The sequence below is a fragment of the Epinephelus moara genome, chromosome 16, assembly GCF_006386435.1.
Source record: "Epinephelus moara isolate mb chromosome 16, YSFRI_EMoa_1.0, whole genome shotgun sequence".
Classification (NCBI taxonomy): Eukaryota; Metazoa; Chordata; class Actinopteri; order Perciformes; family Serranidae; genus Epinephelus; species Epinephelus moara.
The window spans coordinates 46,092,930-46,101,032 of NC_065521.1; the positions used below are offsets into that span (position 1 = coordinate 46,092,930).

The following is an 8,103-nucleotide window of genomic DNA, read 5'->3' on the forward strand; positions in this document are numbered from 1 at the left end:
TTCTCAGAGCGCAGTGTTCTGGTGGGATAATATGGCACTATGAGCTCTCTAAGATATGATGGAGCTTGACCATTTAGAGCTTTATAAGTTAACAGTAGGATTTTAAATTCAATTCTGGATTTTACAGGGAGCCAGTGCAGAGAAGCTAAAACAGGAGAAATATGATCTCGTTTCTTAGTTCCTGTTAGTACACGTGCTGCTGCATTCTGAATTAGCTCAGTGGTCCGTTCTGCTGGTTTGGGTCGTCAGTGACACCAGACAGTGTAAAATCCCTCCATCGCTTCAGGACGCCGTCATGACTGTGTGACACTGCGACAGGTTCACTGCTCTCAGGCCTGTCACAGTTCATCTTCTGACTGTGTGTGTGTGTGTGTGTGTGTGTGTGTGTGTGTGTGTGCGCGCGCATGTGTGTGTGTGTGTGTGTGTCAGTGTGTGTGTGTCAGTGTGAGAGACAATTTTGACTCAATCTTTTCATCTGGTTTCCGACGATGTTTTTGTCGTCTAAATGTGTGCGCTTGTTTCCCTTGTCGTTGGTCCCCAGACAGATGATGACTCTGTCCAGCAGCTGTCACTGACGTCACCTTGTTTCGTAGCTTCCTTGGAGCAGGTCCACACAGAGCAGAGTTAAGACAGTACACACACTGTGTGTTTGTTACGTACAGTACGGCTCCTGTTGAGCAACGTCTGATTTGCCAGAGACGTGCTCCCAGCATGCTCCCAGCATGCACTGCAGCTGGTCACAAAGAAGGAGAGTAAAGAGTGAGCGACCACGTTGAGGTCCTTCAGTCTGTGATTAGTTTAAACTGTCTTTAGCCCTGATCAATCATCCTGATTGTTTTCTGAATCATCCATCAGTCTGATATTAATCACTTCATATCTGTGTAAAAGTCAGCCTGCTGCAGCTGAATGCAAATGACGGTCCTCGAACGCAGCACATGATGAAAACATCACGTAAACAGATGATAAATTTGACTGCGTGTTGATGTGTTGGAGTCTGCAGCCAGTTGAACTGGTTTAACTGGGAAATCACATTACACAGTCAGCTGACGACCCATCTGATCTGCCTCCTCTTCACTGTTACGGCATGTGTTGTCGCGGTAACCCTGCCAGTCATCCCTGAAGGGTGTTTCCCCGTCGGTCCAAACATCCTGTCGGGCCTGCTGCGTGTTGTTGGTTTCACTCCTGAAGGAAACAAACAGGACGACACCTGACCTGTGATTAGATCAGCTGATCCTGAGTCAGTCTGATCGTCCTGACAGAAACACGCTGAGGTCTTTATGCTGCTCCGTCGACTCACTCGTCAAGTTCACACCAAATTTAAAAAACGCAATTTCCAGAAAATCATGAAAAATAAAACATGACTGAAGTCTGGGGTCATTTTGACTTGACCAGCGGACTTCACTACAAGCTGATTGGCTGTTGAAACAGGTGACGTGCTTTAAAACCAACCGCCGGCTATTTGACCAGCTGTGTCAGGTGACACCATCAGCCGGCCAGCTCACATCGCTGACACTTTTCTCTGCAAAAGTTTCGTCTCGTCGCCGATCTTTGGTCTGAACTGGGCAGTAATGATAATTTATCATAGAGGAAAACATTTAATACAATACAAATAATGTTGATAAATAAAAACACATATATAAGAGATTAATTAAGAGAGGGAAAACGCACAGTTAGGTACACGAGTGTTTACACACATCAGGAGTTAACACAGTTTTTTTCTGATTCAATGAAGAAATAGTTTCAGACGAACGACTGAAGTTCTGACGCACTGACATGATGAGACGCCTTCAGGTGGCTCCAGCTTTACCACACAGTCTGTGTTTCATCATAAGGTCAGGAATGGGCTGGACACAGACTGGGAGGACTGGGGGGAATGGTGCCGGGCAGGTTAGTCCCGCCCTTCCTGACTCACTGACCAATCAGAAGGTTCAAAGCTGAAGCACTGTGTTGGTGTTTTCCAGCTGTGAGTCAGTGTTCACACAGCTGTTTGTCACTCATATGATCAATGATCTGTTGATCAGACGCACCATCTGTCGATCAGACGCATCATCTGTCGATCAGACGCATCATCTGTCGATCAGACGCACCATCTGTCGATCAGACGCATCATCTGTCGATCGGTCACATGACCCAGCTGACTGAGACTGTTTAAAAATAGCGCTGCAGCTGTTTCCTCGTTGCATCAATGGAAAAGTGACGTTTGGAGAAGTTGAACTGAGTAGAGGTCACTGACCTCGACAGTGTCACTGCAGAGCTCATCAGCCAATCAGGTGACAGTCTGGTCTGTTTATTGATGACTCTTTAGCCATGTTGGCGTTGTGTCTCTGTGGTCTAGACTGAAACATGACACCATCTGTTGGATGGGTTGTGATGAAATATGGTTCATCATTAATGTTCCCTCCTCTCAGCATAAACTGTGATAACAGTAACAGTATAAATAAAATTGATTGATTGATTGATTGATAACTTTGATGACATCATCAGGTCGACATGTTAATGTGTATCGTACTTTGGTTTGTGACTAAATACCTGCAGAACTGATGACATTCAGCCTCAGCTGGACTCTGGTGACTGATAATCAGCTAATGTTAGCATGCTAACATGCCAAACTACAGAGCCGCTATGACGTCCCCTCTTTACGCCGCCTTTTCCATTATTACACAGAACCAAACAATGGCGGCATCATGTGGCTCCTGCGTGTGATTTAAGACAGCATGATGACATCACAGAATTAAGAGTTGTGACATATGACAGCTGCTGTTCTTCTTCTTTTAGTTAGCTGCTAACTGGTAACAGCTGCTGTTCAAATTTCCTGCAACAGGTTGCCCAAGTGACATGTCATCCAATGATGACCCCGTCCTACCTGCTGTTCTTTTTACACAGACACTGATTGCGTGTTTATTCTACCTCTGCTGCCAGCTTAAAGGCGAGATAACTCCACCCCCCTTTCCACGATCGTACCATTTATACAGAACGGTGAGGCGGAATAATGGCGTGATTTTCCTGCCATGAGCAGGCAGTGTGAAAGAGGCTTCAGATGGTGAACATTGTGAACACAGACCCCCAGGAGGTGCATCGGGATTGGAGCCAATTTTCTTAGTGGCCAAACAGTGGTAATGCAGTTTCCAGGGTCCCGACATCACGTGATGCCATCAGGCCCAGAAAAACTTTTTTCCCATTGACTTACATGGCAAAAGAGACGTCTGTAAATCAGTGGATAATTTTTTTTGAGCTCCACAAACCCTTCAAAGTGACTCATGTCACTATCAGGCTTTGATCCAGTCGGTCTGATAACTTTCAGAAAGTCTAGAAGAGCCGCACAATTAAATAATTTTATCCCTATTTACGTTAGCAGAGTGCTAAACTGGAAGTCAGACACTCGGCCGTGCTCGGCGGCCATAAGTCTTAAGTGTGGCGGCTCTGTGGACCTAGCGCTGATCATCAGGGTCGTGTCATACTGCAGAAATGGAGTGTTTTTGGCTTCATGCACTACTGCTGCCAACACTGTATCCACGTGTCTGCAACATCATAGCATGTTAGCACTGTTAGCATGTTGAGGTTAGCATCTAGCTTTCTGTGCTGTGAACAGTGTGTGTGTGTGTGTGTGTGTGTGTGTGTGTGTGTGTGTGTGTGTGTGTGTGTGTGTGTGTGTGTGTGTGACCTGTATCAAAGTGACCTCTGACCCAGTTTACTGTAACATCTGAGACGTGTTGAGTGTTTGTGCCCAGACAGTGTGTGTACAGAGGAAACTCCACTGTTTCTCCATCAGTGTGTGAGTGAGTGTGTGTGTGTGTGTGTGTGTGTGTGTGTGTGTGTGTGAGAGTGACTGTACAGGGAGTCAGATATGGGTTTAAGGTGGACGAACACACAGCAGCAGTCTGTCTGTCTGTCTGGGTTGCTGACTGACCGTTCTCAGTAGTAATCTGAACTCGAGTCAGTTTTATTTCTTCAGCTCAGTATTACAGATGTGTCTCAGTGGAGCTCACACTTCAGCCTACGACACCCTTGGTCCTCAGACCCTCATCAGTGTGACACAGATTCAGAGCAAACCGTGAGCACACAGGAAAGTGTCACACAGCTCAGATTAACCTGCGGTCAAGATGTCTGAAGCTCTGCAGGTCCGTCTGACCTCTGGTTCCAGCGCCCCATCAATCATTTAACCTGTCACAGTTTGTAACACAGAATGTTTGATATTGATTATCTGCTGATAACGAGTCTGATCTGATAATAATATCAACTAAATGTTGTCCGTATATTTTGCCGCTTTGAGCACCACAGCTGAGCTCCACCTAGTTGCTTTATATTGTAGAGAAGTTAGACGTCTCCAACACTCACTCACACTAAAACACACACTTTCACACTACTGCCCCGTCTCCACCAAACCCTTTCAGTCCAGCACCTTTGGAACCAGCAGTAAGCCTTCAGACATGGTACCTAGACCCTCGGTCTGTTCAGACAGTCCTCTTAAATGTGGGCGGGGTTGTTGTCTCCGTCCAGCACTCACTGTATTTCCTCATCAGCGGTGACACAGATGGAAGTCTGCACCTGGTTTATCGTCCACAGAACGAGGCTGCACGCCCACATTTTCAGAACAAAATAGAACAGGCTGCAGTGAGAGTCTCTCTCCATGGGATATTTAAAAATAGCAGCTTTGTGCATTTAGTCCTTCTCAGGCAAGCTCAGGGGTTTAGTGTTGCTGTAGCCCACAGGAAGTGAGGATTAGAATATATGACCTTCACATAATCCGCTCCAAATTAATCTATATTTTTAAAGTCATTACTAAAAGTGTGTGTCATATAAAAACTAAAGTGATGGTCAAAGTTGTCACAGTGAAATTTAAGGTGTGCTGATGGATTCACGTCATCAACTCATGCATTGAGTAACATTACAAGTTAACGTTCCACCTTAAAAGTTGCCGGCAGTCGGCCCAGTGAATGAAGTTATTTTTTTCTCTTTCATTTTATAGTTGTAGTTTACTGATGTATGAACAGAGGTTACATAAAACCAGAGTGACCGTCCTCTACTGACCAGTCAGACTGCAGGGTTTCTAGCTCCACCTTTTAGTACCAGATCTGTGTGCTAGGTACCCCAACAGAGGGGGGACCAAACATGGGGACGCTAAGGAACGCTTCTGTTGCTACCATCCACAACTTTTACTGTGGAGACAGAAAAAAAGCGTACTGAACTGAACCGTAACGAACTGCTCGGTGGAAACGAGGCTTATCTGTACGACAAACAGCTCTACAGGTGAAACTACAGGAGCTCTGTCCTGATTGGACACCAAAAATATTTTTATATAAGTTACATTTAGTTGAGAAATAACATGTTTTTCAAAGAGTGATTTAAAGCGAGGAAACAAAACTCTGTTGTCTGATCAGTTCCTGTTTGTTTGTGTGTCTGAGATCAATAATGTCGAGTTCAGGTCGGTCAGCTGACAAACAACAAGTAAAAGGTCAGCTTCTTTATGTGTCAGAGATCAAAGTGTCCGGTCACTGAGGAATGACCCAGAGTCAGCTCTCTCACTCACACACACACACACACACACACACACACACACACACACACACACACACACACACCACTGCTTCTTCTTCCACTGTGAATGCGGTTTTATGAATTCTTTTTTCAATAACTTTCATGTCATGTGACCCAGTGACATGAATTTAATGACCATTTCAATTACATGCACAGTTACGTGCACTGGTGCATGCAGAGCTGAGAATCATGTGCACAGCTCAGATTTTCTGTGCACATATCGTGCATGTGGTTTTAGAGAAGTGTTTATTTACTGTGTGATTATTTGAATGAATCTGACGTAGAGACGACCTTTCTCTACGTCTGTTCCCACATGACGTCTGAGAACTCGTTTAATTATTGATTTTTATTTGTTTGCTTATTGATCAGATGAGATCAGTTAAATTTTAATATGATGGATAATCAATAGAAGCAAACTAAAACATCTGTATTGATCGTGTCTTTAACATCTCTGCCGTCACTGTGTGGTGGACTGCAGTACCCAGAATGCTCTGCAGGCTTCAGGCCTGCTGCTGCTGGTCAGGGTGGTGTCAGCAGCTGTGAGCTTCAGATAAAAACTGTATCGACGTAACAGGATGGACGCGGTTCTCTCCTCTCAGGCCACGCCTCCTTTCCTAGAATAACGTCCAGGCTGACCAATCAGAGTGCTTGCTGTGGTTTCCTGTGTATCTGTGTGTTTGCGTATGTGTGTGGTTTATTATTAATTCTGCAGAAGTCTATCTGTGTCGTGTTTGTCAGCAACTCACCTACTTTTACCATACATCCTCCTCCTCTTCTCTTGTTTCCTTTCCTTGTTTTCTCTCCTTGTCTCCTCCTGTGAAACTGGACATCATTTATCCTTTATAGTTTCCTTGTTTGCACATTTTTCATGTTTTTCCACATTTGCTCTCCTTGTTTCCTCTCCTCTCCTTACTCTCCTTGTTTCCTCTCCTCTCCTTGCTCTCCTTGTTTCCTCTCCTCATTTATTTCTCTTCTCTTTGTATCCTTTCCTCTCCTCGTTTCCTCTGCTTGTGTTTTCTCCTTGTTTCCTCTTCTTGTGTTTTCTCCTTGTTTCCTCTTCTTGTTTCCTCTCTCGTATCCTTTCCTCTCCTTGTTTCTCATGTCCTCTCCTTATTTCTTCTCCTCTCCTCGTTTTCTCTGTTTTTTTCCTTTCCTCTCCTTTTTCTCTCTCCTTGTTTCCTCTCTTATTTCCTTTCCTGTCCTTGTCTCATCTCCTCTCCTTGTCTCCTCTCCATAGTGAGACTGACCTCAGCATGTTGCCAGCAGTGCACGGCCTAAAGTTTCTGTGTGGAACTTGTGCTTGAACTTTGGTTCCACATTACGTGCATCAGTCTGCATCAGTGTGTTCTCCATGTTGCGGCGTACAGTGACCTTCGGTCAGGACGGTTCATCACTGGTACACGAACCTTCACAGTGCAGTCTGATACAGTTTGAGCTGAAGTGTCAGATTCAGTATTTGGAGAGAAAAGCTGCAACAACAACAACAACAACAACAACAACAACAACAACAACACAGTAACGTTTAAACTTCAGCAGCAGCTAAAAACTCTTCAATAAAACATTTAAATCTTTTCTTGCTCAGATAATTTGATAAAAACTTTTTTCCTCATGAACGCACCGCCGATCACATGACCTCTGCCTGTCAAACACAATGAACTGCATGAACCAGGACACACACACACACACACACACACACACTCACTTCCTGTTGCAGGCAGCGGTATGCAAATGAGCATCACTTTGGTCTGATTTCCAGCAAGTCACATGGTCCGTCACCACGACGATTCTCAGAACCTCCCCGACAACTTCCTTTTTCTCATCAGCGGTGTGTGTGTGTGTGTGTGTGTGTGAAGTCAGTTAGCGGTGATGTTGTTGAAGGTGATCGACCACACACACACACACACACACACACACACACACACACAAAGAAAGCAGAACACACACTCATAACAAAACTAACGAACATGGTTGAACAGCAGTGACAGGTCAGAAACACAGAGAGGGAATCTCCCAACATATCACCCTGTGTGTGTGTGTGTGTGTGTGTGTGTGTGTGTAGGTGTAGGTGTGAATTAATCCTTGGAGATCAGATCGTGTCTTCTGCCTGACTCACAGTAACGAGTTCCAGTTCGATTTAAACACAGCACATTATTATTATTATTTTTATTATCAGGAGTTTCCCACACGCTCATTTATTTGTGGCGCATCACCACAGTATCAACATTTTACAAATCACAATTTGCCTCACAGGGCTTTACAGCATACGACATCCCTCTGTCCTTATGACCCTCACAGCTGATCAGGAAAAACTCCCCAAAAAACCCTTTAACGGGGGAAAATGGTAGAAACCTCAGCCCAGTTAGTGACATGCAGTAAGAGGACATGAGTGTTAGCAAAGGAGAGAGAGAGAGAAGAAGAGAAGGTGCCCGGTGTATTATAGGGGGGTCCTCCGGCAGACTAGGCCTAAGTCAGCCTAACTAGGGGCTGGTACAGGGCAAGCCTGAGCCAGCCCTAACTATAAGCTTTATCAAAGAGGAAAGTCTTAAGTCTAGTCTTAAATGTGGAGAC

The 8,103-nt window shown here is 44.8% G+C and overlaps 1 protein-coding gene across 2 annotated transcripts in view; it reads left to right on the plus strand.

Moving 5' to 3' along the window:
- otud5a (OTU deubiquitinase 5a) overlaps positions 1-8,103 on the plus strand; it is a 28,217-nt gene that overhangs the window by 14,764 nt on the left and 5,350 nt on the right. The gene's annotated exons all lie outside the window — the stretch shown is intronic.